This window comes from Diuraphis noxia, unplaced genomic scaffold (assembly GCF_037042655.1).
Source record: "Diuraphis noxia isolate RWA-SAM2 unplaced genomic scaffold, SU_Dnox_SAM2 contig0001, whole genome shotgun sequence".
NCBI classification, from domain to species: domain Eukaryota; kingdom Metazoa; phylum Arthropoda; class Insecta; order Hemiptera; family Aphididae; genus Diuraphis; species Diuraphis noxia.
The window spans coordinates 101,136,656-101,150,323 of NW_028301711.1; the positions used below are offsets into that span (position 1 = coordinate 101,136,656).

The following is a 13,668-nucleotide window of genomic DNA, read 5'->3' on the forward strand; positions in this document are numbered from 1 at the left end:
TGTGAGACGACGGTCAATTGTCAGAGGTATTTAGCCGATTGAGAGGAAGGGATTTTAATATTGTCTAGGGATAACAAAGGACAGGAAGGAAACGAAGATTGAAGGTTGTATGAAGCGATTTGGATTGGTTAACTTTGATACGCCATTTTTTATACCAATCAGCCATTTCACTACTTATTTCAATAATGTTGGATATAATATAAAAAGAAGATTAAACTTTAAACAAATTTATGATGAATATTATAAATCGTGTAAAATTATATAACTATCTAAAATTAGATCAACTTTCGTTGCTCAATAATAGACAGAGAATACCCGATAATAAATAATAGATATATAATATATTTTAAATGAATTTATATAAATTTTATATATTTATAAGAAAATCATCAAATGTTAGGATTAAACTTGAAAATTAAGTGATTTACTTGAAATGTTGCAAATGAATTTCCAAGGTTTTTGGAAGAATATAAATTTCAAAACATAATAATTATGGTAAAAAAATCATTTGAACTTATATTGAAATATAGTTCTTACTTATAAAACATTCATACTTATATGGCTACTATCAAGCCATGCATAGAATTAAACATTATAAATTGGTAGTTTAGGGTTAATATTTAACTATAATAGATTATAATAACCAAATTTTTTTTATAGAAACTCGGAAAATTGAATACAGATATTTAAAAAAAAAAAAAATCACACTACCTATTTCAATAATGTTGTAAATAATATAAACATAAGATTAAACTTAAAAGATATTTAAGGTGCAAATTATAAATCGTGTAAAACTATATAACTATTTAAAAGTAGATCAACTTACCTTGCTCTTTAATAGACAGAGAATACCCAATAATAATAAATAAGTGTATATTTTGTTTATAATTATAATATATTCATCAAATGTTATGATTAAAGTGGATAATCGAGTGATTTACTTGAAATGTTTGCAATAAATATTTCAAGGTTGTCGGTAGAATATAAATTTCAAAACAGTTATTAGAGTAGATAAATCATTTGAACATAATTTGAATTAGAGTTCTTAGTTATAACACATTCATACTTAAATGTTTACTATCAGGCCATGCATAGAATTAAACATTATAAACGCGTAGTTTAAGGTTAATATTTGATAAAATAATAACTAAAACCTTTTTTTTTTTTAGAAACTCGGAAAATTGAATGCAGTTATTCAAAAAATAATATTACACTTCTAATCTACATTTTGTCGGATATTATATTAAAATAAGATTAAACATTAATGATATTTAAGATGCATGTTATAAATCGTTTAAAATTAAAAATTATTTAAAGTTAAATCAACATACTTTTTTCTATTATAGACAGAGAATACCCGATAATAATTAAATAGTGTATTATATATTTTATAATTATAAAATATTCAACAAATGTTAAGATTAACGTGGAAAATCTAGTGATTGAATTGAAATGTTTGCAATGAATTTTCAAGGTTTTCGTTAGAATATTAATTTCAAAACATAATAATTAGGGTAGAAATATCATTAGAAACTTATTTGAAATTAGACTTCTTAGTTATAACATATTCATACTTATATGTCTATTATCAGGCCATGCATAGAATTAAACATTATAAATTCGTAGTTTAAGGTTAATATTTAATTATAATAGATTATAATTAACAGTTTTTTTTTTTATAGAAACTCGGAAAATTGAATACAGATATATATATTTTTTATTATTATTAGGTATATTATACTATCTGTTCCGGTAGTGATAATAAGAATATGTTATATTAGAAACAAAATATTTACTTTAAATTATTCATTGAGAAGATCTCTTAACCATTTTCTTCTGAGCCTCCTTGGAGGGTTCCGAGGAATTGTAAGAGTTGCAAGGTTTGAGATCAGAGGGTTGATATGAGAAGGGAGTTTTGAGTGGAAACGCTTGTAAAATGTTATTACTTCTTCGCGGACTGTCTTAATTTTTAGATCGGTGTGTAAGGTTAGTTTTGGAATATAAGGAGGAGAATTTGTGATTATACGAAGGATGTTGTTTTGGAAGGTTTGAATTTTATTAGTGTTGGATTTTTTGGCATTGCCTCATAGTTGAAGACCATAGGTCCACATAGGCATAAACAAGTAATTATAAATTAAGAGTTTAGTTTTTGTAGAAGTATGGTTGTTTTTTGTAATTAGAGTTTTGAGGATGCGGAGTGGTGCATTTAAGGCAAGCGTTTTAATTTTTATATGATGTGACCATGTGAGACGACGGTCAATTGTCAGAGGTATTTAGCCGATTGAGAGGAAGGGATTTTAATATTGTCTAGGGATAACAAAGGACAGGAAGGAAACGAAGATTGAAGGTTGTATGAAGCGATTTGGATTGGTTAACTTTGATACGCCATTTTTTATACCAATCAGCCATTTCACTACTTATTTCAATAATGTTGGATATAATATAAAAAGAAGATTAAACTTTAAACAAATTTATGATGAATATTATAAATCGTGTAAAATTATATAACTATCTAAAATTAGATCAACTTTCGTTGCTCAATAATAGACAGAGAATAAATAATAGATATATAATATATTTTAAATGAATTTATATAAATTTTATATATTTATAAGAAAATCATCAAATGTTAGGATTAAACTTGAAAATTAAGTGATTTACTTGAAATGTTGCAAATGAATTTCCAAGGTTTTTGGAAGAATATAAATTTCAAAACATAATAATTATGGTAAAAAAATCATTTGAACTTATATTGAAATATAGTTCTTACTTATAAAACATTCATACTTATATGGCTACTATCAAGCCATGCATAGAATTAAACATTATAAATTGGTAGTTTAGGGTTAATATTTAACTATAATAGATTATAATAACCAAATTTTTTTTATAGAAACTCGGAAAATTGAATACAGATATTTAAAAAAAAAAAAAATCACACTACCTATTTCAATAATGTTGTAAATAATATAAACATAAGATTAAACTTAAAAGATATTTAAGGTGCAAATTATAAATCGTGTAAAACTATATAACTATTTAAAAGTAGATCAACTTACCTTGCTCTTTAATAGACAGAGAATACCCAATAATAATAAATAAGTGTATATTTTGTTTATAATTATAATATATTCATCAAATGTTATGATTAACGTGGATAATCGAGTGATTTACTTGAAATGTTTGCAATAAATATTTCAAGGTTGTCGGTAGAATATAAATTTCAAAACAGTTATTAGAGTAGATAAATCATTTGAACATAATTTGAATTAGAGTTCTTAGTTATAACACATTCATACTTAAATGTTTACTATCAGGCCATGCATAGAATTAAACATTATAAACGCGTAGTTTAAGGTTAATATTTGATAAAATAATAACTAAAACCTTTTTTTTTTTTAGAAACTCGGAAAATTGAATGCAGTTATTCAAAAAATAATATTACACTTCTAATCTACATTTTGTCGGATATTATATTAAAATAAGATTAAACATTAATGATATTTAAGATGCATGTTATAAATCGTTTAAAATTAAAAATTATTTAAAGTTAAATCAACATACTTTTTTCTATTATAGACAGAGAATACCCGATAATAATTAAATAGTGTATTATATATTTTATAATTATAAAATATTCAACAAATGTTAAGATTAACGTGGAAAATCTAGTGATTGAATTGAAATGTTTGCAATGAATTTTCAAGGTTTTCGTTAGAATATTAATTTCAAAACATAATAATTAGGGTAGAAATATCATTAGAAACTTATTTGAAATTAGACTTCTTAGTTATAACATATTCATACTTATATGTCTATTATCAGGCCATGCATAGAATTAAACATTATAAATTCGTAGTTTAAGGTTAATATTTAATTATAATAGATTATAATTAACAGTTTTTTTTTTTATAGAAACTCGGAAAATTGAATACAGATATATATATTTTTTATTATTATTAGGTATATTATACTATCTGTTCCGGTAGTGATAATAAGAATATGTTATATTAGAAACAAAATATTTACTTTAAATTATTCATTGAGAAGATCTCTTAACCATTTTCTTCTGAGCCTCCTTGGAGGGTTCCAAGGAATTGTAAGAGTTGCAAGGTTTGAGATCAGAGGGTTGATATGAGAAGGGAGTTTTGAGTGGAAACGCTTGTAAAATGTTATTACTTCTTCGCGGACTGTCTTAATTTTTAGATCGGTGTGTAAGGTTAGTTTTGGAATATAAGGAGGAGAATTTGTGATTATACGAAGGATGTTGTTTTGGAAGGTTTGAATTTTATTAGTGTTGGATTTTTTGGCATTGCCTCATAGTTGAAGACCATAGGTCCACATAGGCATAAACAAGTAATTATAAATTAAGAGTTTAGTTTTTGTAGAAGTATGGTTGTTTTTTGTAATTAGAGTTTTGAGGATGCGGAGTGGTGCATTTAAGGCAAGCGTTTTAATTTTTATATGATGTGACCATGTGAGACGACGGTCAATTGTCAGAGGTATTTAGCCGATTGAGAGGAAGGGATTTTAATATTGTCTAGGGATAACAAAGGACAGGAAGGAAACGAAGATTGAAGGTTGTATGAAGCGATTTGGATTGGTTAACTTTGATACGCCATTTTTTATACCAATCAGCCATTTCACTACTTATTTCAATAATGTTGGATATAATATAAAAAGAAGATTAAACTTTAAACAAATTTATGATGAATATTATAAATCGTGTAAAATTATATAACTATCTAAAATTAGATCAACTTTCGTTGCTCAATAATAGACAGAGAATACCCGATAATAAATAATAGATATATAATATATTTTAAATGAATTTATATAAATTTTATATATTTATAAGAAAATCATCAAATGTTAGGATTAAACTTGAAAATTAAGTGATTTACTTGAAATGTTGCAAATGAATTTCCAAGGTTTTTGGAAGAATATAAATTTCAAAACATAATAATTATGGTAAAAAAATCATTTGAACTTATATTGAAATATAGTTCTTACTTATAAAACATTCATACTTATATGGCTACTATCAAGCCATGCATAGAATTAAACATTATAAATTGGTAGTTTAGGGTTAATATTTAACTATAATAGATTATAATAACCAAATTTTTTTTATAGAAACTCGGAAAATTGAATACAGATATTTAAAAAAAAAAAAAATCACACTACCTATTTCAATAATGTTGTAAATAATATAAACATAAGATTAAACTTAAAAGATATTTAAGGTGCAAATTATAAATCGTGTAAAACTATATAACTATTTAAAAGTAGATCAACTTACCTTGCTCTTTAATAGACAGAGAATACCCAATAATAATAAATAAGTGTATATTTTGTTTATAATTATAATATATTCATCAAATGTTATGATTAACGTGGATAATCGAGTGATTTACTTGAAATGTTTGCAATAAATATTTCAAGGTTGTCGGTAGAATATAAATTTCAAAACAGTTATTAGAGTAGATAAATCATTTGAACATAATTTGAATTAGAGTTCTTAGTTATAACACATTCATACTTAAATGTTTACTATCAGGCCATGCATAGAATTAAACATTATAAACGCGTAGTTTAAGGTTAATATTTGATTATAATAGATAATAACTAAAACCTTTTTTTTTTTTTAGAAACTCGGAAAATTGAATGCAGTTATTCAAAAAATAATATTACACTTCTAATCTACATTTTGTCGGATATTATATTAAAATAAGATTAAACATTAATGATATTTAAGATGCATGTTATAAATCGTTTAAAATTTAAAATTATTTAAAGTAAATCAACATACTTTTTTCTATTATAGACAGAGAATACCCGAACATAATTAAATAGTTTATTATATATTTTATAATTATAAAATATTCCACAAATGTTAAGATTAATGCGGAAAATCTAGTGATTGAATTGGAATGTTTGCAATGAATTTTTAACGTTTTCGTTAGAATATAAATTTCAAAACATAATAATTAGGGTAGAAATATCATTAGAAACTTATTTGAAATAAGACTTCTTAGTTATAACACATTCATACTAATATGACTACTATCAAGCCATGTATATACTTAATTAAACATTATAAACGCGTAGTTTAAGGATAATATTTAACTATAATAGATTATGATTAACAGTTTTTTTTATATAAACTCGGAATATTAAATACAGATATTTAAAAAAAAAAATCACACTACTTATTTCAATCATGTTGTAAATAATATAAACATAAGATTAAACTTTAAAGATTTTTAAGATGCTAATTATAAATCGGTTAAAATTAAATAATTATTTAAAGTTAAATCAACTTACTTTCCTCTATTATAGACAGAGAATACCCGATAATAACTGATGGTATATAATATATTTTGTAATTTTGAAATATTCATCAAATGTTGTGATTAAAGTGGAAAATCGAGTGATTTACTTGAAATGTTTGTAATTAATTTTTCATGATTTTTGGTAGAATATAAATTTCAAAAAATAGTTATTAGGGTAGAAAAATCATTTGAACTTATATTGAAATATAGTTCTTTGTTATAAAATATTCATACTTATATGTTTACTATCAGGCCATGAATAGAATTAAACATTATAAACGCGTAGTTTAAGGTTATTATATGATTATAATAGATTATAACTAACAGCTTTTTTATTTTAGAAACTCAGAAAATGGAATGCCGATATTTAAAAATAATATCACACTAATTATTTTAATCATGTTGGATATATTATAAACATAAGATTAAACTTAAAAGATATTTAAGATGCAAATTATAAATCGTTTAAAATTAAAAATTATTTAAAGTAAATTAACATACTTTTTTCTATTATAGACAGAGAATACCCGATAATAATTAAATAGTGTATTATATATTTTATAATTATAAAATATTCCACAAATGTTAAGATTAATGCGGAAAATCTAGTGATTGAATTGGAATGTTTGCATTGAATTTTTAACGTTTTCGTTAGAATATAAATTTCAAAACATAAAAATTAGGGTAGAAATATTATTAGAAACTTATTTAACTTATAACAAGGCTATAACTAACCTTGAAATAAGATTTCTTAGTTATAACACATTCATACTTATGTAACGGGATCAAACAGAGCGCCTATTTAGGTGGCGCGCTCTGTTTGCCCGTTACTCGACCATTCCACAACGCGCACATACAACACTCTTGCGAGGAGTGGAATCGACACACGCCGCCGCTCACTGACGGTACGGTCAATAGAGAGCGCTGGTCAGAAGCGCATACATAACCACCTGCCGCCCGTAACTTAAGTCAAGATTAATCAGTAACGATAAAACTTAGCGCCAAACCGATGACAGAATCGAAATCGTCAATCTATTTACTAGCAAATTCATTAGCATTAAATATGCACCTACTCACCAAAACACTTAAAATATTCAAAAGAACAAAACTAGATTCTACATCCAACCGGATAGCGCATAACCGCAGATATATAAGTCGCTGAACACGGTATCATCACTCAGTCTCCCTGCCTAGCAGTGTGAACGTCCTCCGGACGGTACTAGTGACCGTTATCCACGGAGGCGATCCGCAGCAAAGCGCTCTTTGATTCCCTAATCTGAACAGACCGGACGGTACTAGCGACCGTTATTCACGGCTGTTCAACAGATTAATCCGAATCGTCCCTATCAACCAGTAGCCAAGCCGTCGAGCCATACAGAAGCCGCTACTGTCCCTATCAACCAGCAGCCAAGCCGTCGAGCCGTGGAGCCGTCGAGCCATACCGAAGCCGCTACTGTCCCTATCATCCAGCAGCCAAGCCGTCGAGCCATACCGAAGCCGCTACTGTCCCTATCATCCAGCAGCCGAGCCGTGGAGCCGTGGAGCCATACAGGAGCCGTTACCGTCCCTATCATCCAACAGCCAAGCCGTCGAGCCGTGGTGCCGTCGAGCCGCGACAGAACTGTCACTGTCCCCATCATCAAATATTATACATCCGAACACACGAAAACCACCGTGAGTCAAATACAATAAACCTATATATGTTTTTTCCCCCCCGTTTTGTAAAATCCCTTAGAATACTATAATTTAAATGTACGCTCGTTGAGCATAAAACTTCAAGAAAAAATTGTAAAAAACTTTAACGCATGGTTGTATGATTGTAATTATTTAAATAAAGAACCATCAAACTACAACAACAACCAGTCTCGTTACACTTATATCGCTGCTACCAAGCCATGTATATACTTAATTAAACATTATAAACGCGTAGTTTAAGGTTAATATTTAATTATAATTAACAGTTTTTTTTTTATAGAAACTCGGAAAATTGTATACAGATATTTTTTTTTTATTAGTATTAAGTATATTATACAATCTGTTCCTGTAGGGACAATAAGAATATGTGAAATTAGAAAAAAAAATATTTACTTTAAATTATTTATTAAGAAGATCTCTACACCATTTTCTTCTGAGCCTCCTTGGAGGGTTCCCAGGAATTGTAAGAGTTGCAATGTTTGAGATGAGAGGGTTGATATGAGAAAGGAGTTTTGAGTGGAAACCCTTGTAAAATATTATTGCTTCTTCGTGGACTGTCTTAATTTTTAGATCGGTGTGTAATGTTAGGTTTGAAATATAAGGAGGAGAATTTGTGATTTTACGAAGGATGTTGTTTTAGAAGGTTTGAACTTTATTAGTGTTGGAGTTTTTGGCATTTCCCCAAGGTTGAAGACCATAGGTCCACATAGTCATAAACAAGGATTTATAAATTAAGAGTTTAGTATTTAAAGGAGTGTGGTTGTTTTTTGTAATTAGAGTTTTGAGGATGCGGAGTCATGCATTTAAGGCAAGCCTTTTAATTTTTATATGATGTGACCATGTGAGACGACGGTCAATTGTCAGAGGTATTTAGCCGATTGAGATGAAGGGATTTGAATATTGTCTAGGGATACCAAAGGACAGGAAGGAAACGAAGAGTGAAGGTTGTATGAAGCGATTTGGATTGGTTAACTTTGATACGCCATTTTTTATACCAATCAGCCATTTCACTACTAATTTCAATAATGTTGGATATAATATAAAAATAAGATTAAACTTTAAACAAATTTATGATGAATATTATAAATCGTGTAAAATTATATAACTATCTAAAATTAGATCAACTTTCGTTGCTCTATAATAGACAGAGAATACCCGATAATAACTAATAGATATATAATATATTTTATATTTATAAGAAAATCATCAAATGTTAGGATTAAACTTGAAAATTAAGTGATTTACTTGAAATGTTGCAAATGAATTTCCAAGGTTTTTGGAAGAATATAAATTTCAAAACATAATAATTATGGTAAAAAAATCATTTGAACTTATATTGAAATATAGTTCTTAGTTATAAAACATTCATACTTATATGGCTACTATCAAGCCATGCATAGAATTAAACATTATAAATTGGTAGTTTAGGGTTAATATTTAACTATAATAGATTATAATTAACAATTTTTTTTATAGAAACTCGGAAAATTGAATACAGATATTTAAAAAAAAAAAATCACACTACCTATTTCAATAATGTTGTAAATAATATAAACATAAGATTAAACTTAAAAGATATTTAAGGTGCAAATTATAAATCGTTTAAAATTAAATAATTATGTAAAGTTAAATCAACTTACTTTCCTCTATTATAGACAGAGAATACCCGATAATAACTGATGGTATATAATATATTTTGTAATTTATTATAAAAATTCATCAAATGTTATGATTAAAGTGGAAAATCGAGCGATTTACTTGAAATGTTGCAATAAATATTTCAAAGTTGTCGGTAGAATATAAATTTCAAATCAGTTATTAGGGTAGATAAATCATTTGAACATAATTTGAAATAGAGTTCTTAGTTATAACACATTCATACTTAAATGACTACTATCAGGCCATGTATATTGTATATACTTAATTAAACATTATAAACGCGTAGTTTAAGGTTAATATTTGATTAAAATATATTATAACTAACAGGTTTTCATTTTAGAAACTCAGAAAATTGAATGTCAATATTTAAAAATATTATCACACTACTACTTTCAATCTTGTTGGATATAATATATACATAAGATTAGACTTCAAAGATATTTAAGATGAAAATTATGAATCATTTAAAATTAAAAATTATTTAAATTTAAATCAACTTACTTTTTTCTATTATAGACAAAGAATACCCGATAATAATTAAATAGTGTATTATATATTTTATATTATAAAATATTCAACGAATGTTAAGATTAATGTTGAAAATCTAGTGATTGAATTGAAATGTTTGCAATGAATTTTCAAGGTTTTCGTTAGAATATAAATTTCAAAACATAATAATTAGGGTAGAAATATTATTAGAAGCTTATATATTTATATATTTATTATTATAATAACTAATAGGTATATAATATATTTGGGGTACAGTGAATTGGTCGTATGAAATTGATCGTGGTAAAATTGGTCGTTTTGTAAATTAGTCGTTTTCAAAATAATATGTGAATAATATGTCTAAAAATAATATATGTGACAATAATTATAAGTTATGAGCTATCTTAGGTATGATATATCTTCATTATAATTCATCAAATATTTTATTATTAAATGTTTTACATATTGTATTTATTCTCTCAGCGGTTTCATTATATTTCTTTCTTTTCTAGGTGTTTCTGCACCAGTGCAATATTGGACCATTTTCAGACGGTTTATTTTTTCTTCTTTTTGTCGGGCTCTTATAAATTTCCAAATGTAGGGTGAATAGCATTTAATATGGACGAAAAACCATTATGCCATCCATCTACTGAATTATTAGTTTTTAGAAGGTTATATTCATCAGCATAGCAATTCCAAATTGTAATTGAAAATTTTGGATTTGTCCTTTTCCCGTTCCTGTCCATTTTACCAACCCACGTTTCTTCAAAATAGTCAAGTTATCTCGATAAATCAGATTCCAGTTCTCGGTAAAAAGGAGTATCAACTAATTATTCAAAATATCTAACAACATAATCAACCGGAACATATGCCAAGGCATTTAATTTTTTTATTTCAAAAGCGAAAGTAGAATCTTCTTTACATTGTTTAGATAGACCACCTTCTTGAATGTGTCTCCAGACAGATTGAGCAAAGAAAGTGACAACCACGAATTTTGATATCACTGAATTGTTTTTTGAAAGCAGTCATTGCACCAATTTCAAAATCTAACATGACCGTTTTTGGTTTTAAGTTGCAGTTTAATGTTTTTAGACTTTGAAACAAACGAATAAATGTTTTCTTTTTTTTATTTGGTAAGAGTGCATAAATCGAAGGTTCTGAACATTGTATTCCATGAATAGTATACAATTGTTTGAAAATAGATGGGGCACATGAAAATGTGCCATCTGCATACCAATGATCGCATTCGGACATTTTTTGCAAATTTTCGTCCGTGGAAAATAATAAAAATCTATCGCAGTTATCTGGGTCATGATCGAAAGAATCAAAAAGTAAAAATGACTTACCATCTGATGTTTTTTATACTCTTCTGGTATAACAAGATCATATAATGATTGCGGTATACCTGGTGCTGCATTTTCACGTTCTCTTACACGCAGAATAGTCCTTTTCATTAACGGTATGCCAGGCATTTGACCGGAAACTGCTGTATTTAACTAAAAATATTAAAAATTATATTAGGTTGTATAATATTATATTATATTAGAAAAATTAAATTATTATTTAAACAAATTGTATACATTACCTCTGAAGCAACAGTTGCTACAACAGATTGAGTACTTAGTTCTGTTTTCTTATCAAGCTCCTTTAAATTTGCTATTGCTCTTATCGCTTCGATTTTGGCAATATTGGGAAAATGAACATATGATATCTTGGTTACATCACTTAGAATGGAATTTTCATCTGTATGTATTCTGGCTTTACATTTTTTTTTTTTTAATTTTCAACACATTTCCATGTAGTTTTTTTATCATTCTTACTTTCAAAACGATATAAAAAACCATCATGCATGAGCATATCTTTTCCTCTTTCACTTTTAACAAAATTTAGAGGCATATTAATTATTTTATTTTTTATTTTTTATTAACTCAACTACTTATATAATTATTAGCACAAGACTACACCGTCTATCACAGTCAACTGAAATTCGTGCACAGACAAAATATTACACACTATAGATGAAACATATTATTTTTATTCCAGATAAAGATCATCCGATAATAGTTGTTATCGTAATATAATATAGCCTGCAATAATGATAGTTGTACATTCAACTTATTATCGTAAAACGTTTTACAATGATTATTGTCCATTTGTACTTACATAATGTTTTTAACCAGTATTCACGTTTCGCGACGAAAATATACTACGACTATTTTACCAAACGACCAATTTCAGACGACCAATTTTACCACGACCAATTTTACCACGACCAATTGTATACGACCAATTGACGTAGATTCAATATTTTTTTAGTAATTATAAAAAATTCATCAAATGTTATGACTAATGTGGACAATCAAGTGATTTACTTGAAATTTTGCATTGAATTTTCAAGGTTTTTGGTAGAATATAAATTTCGAAAAATAGTAATTACGGTAGAAAAATCATTAGAACCTTATTTGAAATAAGACTTTTTAGTTATAACATATTCATACTTATATTATGTATAATATCAGGCCATGCATAGAATTAAACATTATAAACGCGTAGTTTTAAGTCAATATTTAATTATAATAGATTATAATAAATAACTAACAGTTATAACAGTTATTTTTTTATAGAGAATTGGAAAATAGAATACATATATCTAAAAAAAACAAATCACACTACATTTTAGAATCATATTGAATATAATATAAACCTAAGATTAAACTTTAAACATATTTATGATGAATATTATACATCGTGTAAAATTATATAACTATCTAAAATTAGATTAACTTACGTTGCTCTATAATAGACAGAGAATACCCGTTAGTAATAAATAAGTGTATAATAAACTTTATAATTATAACATATTCATCAAATGTTATGATTAAAGTGGAAAATCAAGTGACTTATTTGAAATGTTTGCAATAAATTTTTCAAGTTTTTTGGTAGAATATAAATTTCGAAACACAGTTATTAGGGTAGAAATGTCATTTGGACATAATTTGAAATAGAGTTCATAGTTATAACATATTCATACTTATATGTCTACTATCAGGCCATGCATAGTGTTTTCTTTCGAAATGTTTTACGGGGGAGACCCGAAGGTAGGAATAAAGTATATTTTATGATTTACTCGAAAACTATTTTATTATTTAAACGAAAAGATTTTATTTAAAAACGGACGTTTTTCTCTCGAGCACATTACGATTACGAAGTACGAACGAACGTATGTGTATATTTTTATTGATAACGGTATTGATAATAACCGTTGACCGATTGATGTTGTGCTCGAAATCAAACATACCGCCCGCCTTGAAACATTGTACAACTCAATAATGTTTCAAGACCTTAATACATTTTTTTTTTTTTTTAAATATACAATGCTAATATTTTAAGTACAAAAGAAAATAACGTAAATCAGAGTACATGAAACTTTAAAACAAATAAATTTATAAGGATATTGACATACACAAAACTAAAGTTTGTTGTGGAATTT

General features: G+C 26.7%; 1 pseudogene; it reads right to left on the minus strand.

Annotated features, from left to right (window-relative positions):
• Nucleotides 1-10,859: 10,859 nt before the first annotated feature.
• Nucleotides 10,860-12,035, minus strand: LOC149062848 (uncharacterized; annotated as a pseudogene).
• Between the last annotated feature and the right edge of the window lie 1,633 nt (nucleotides 12,036-13,668).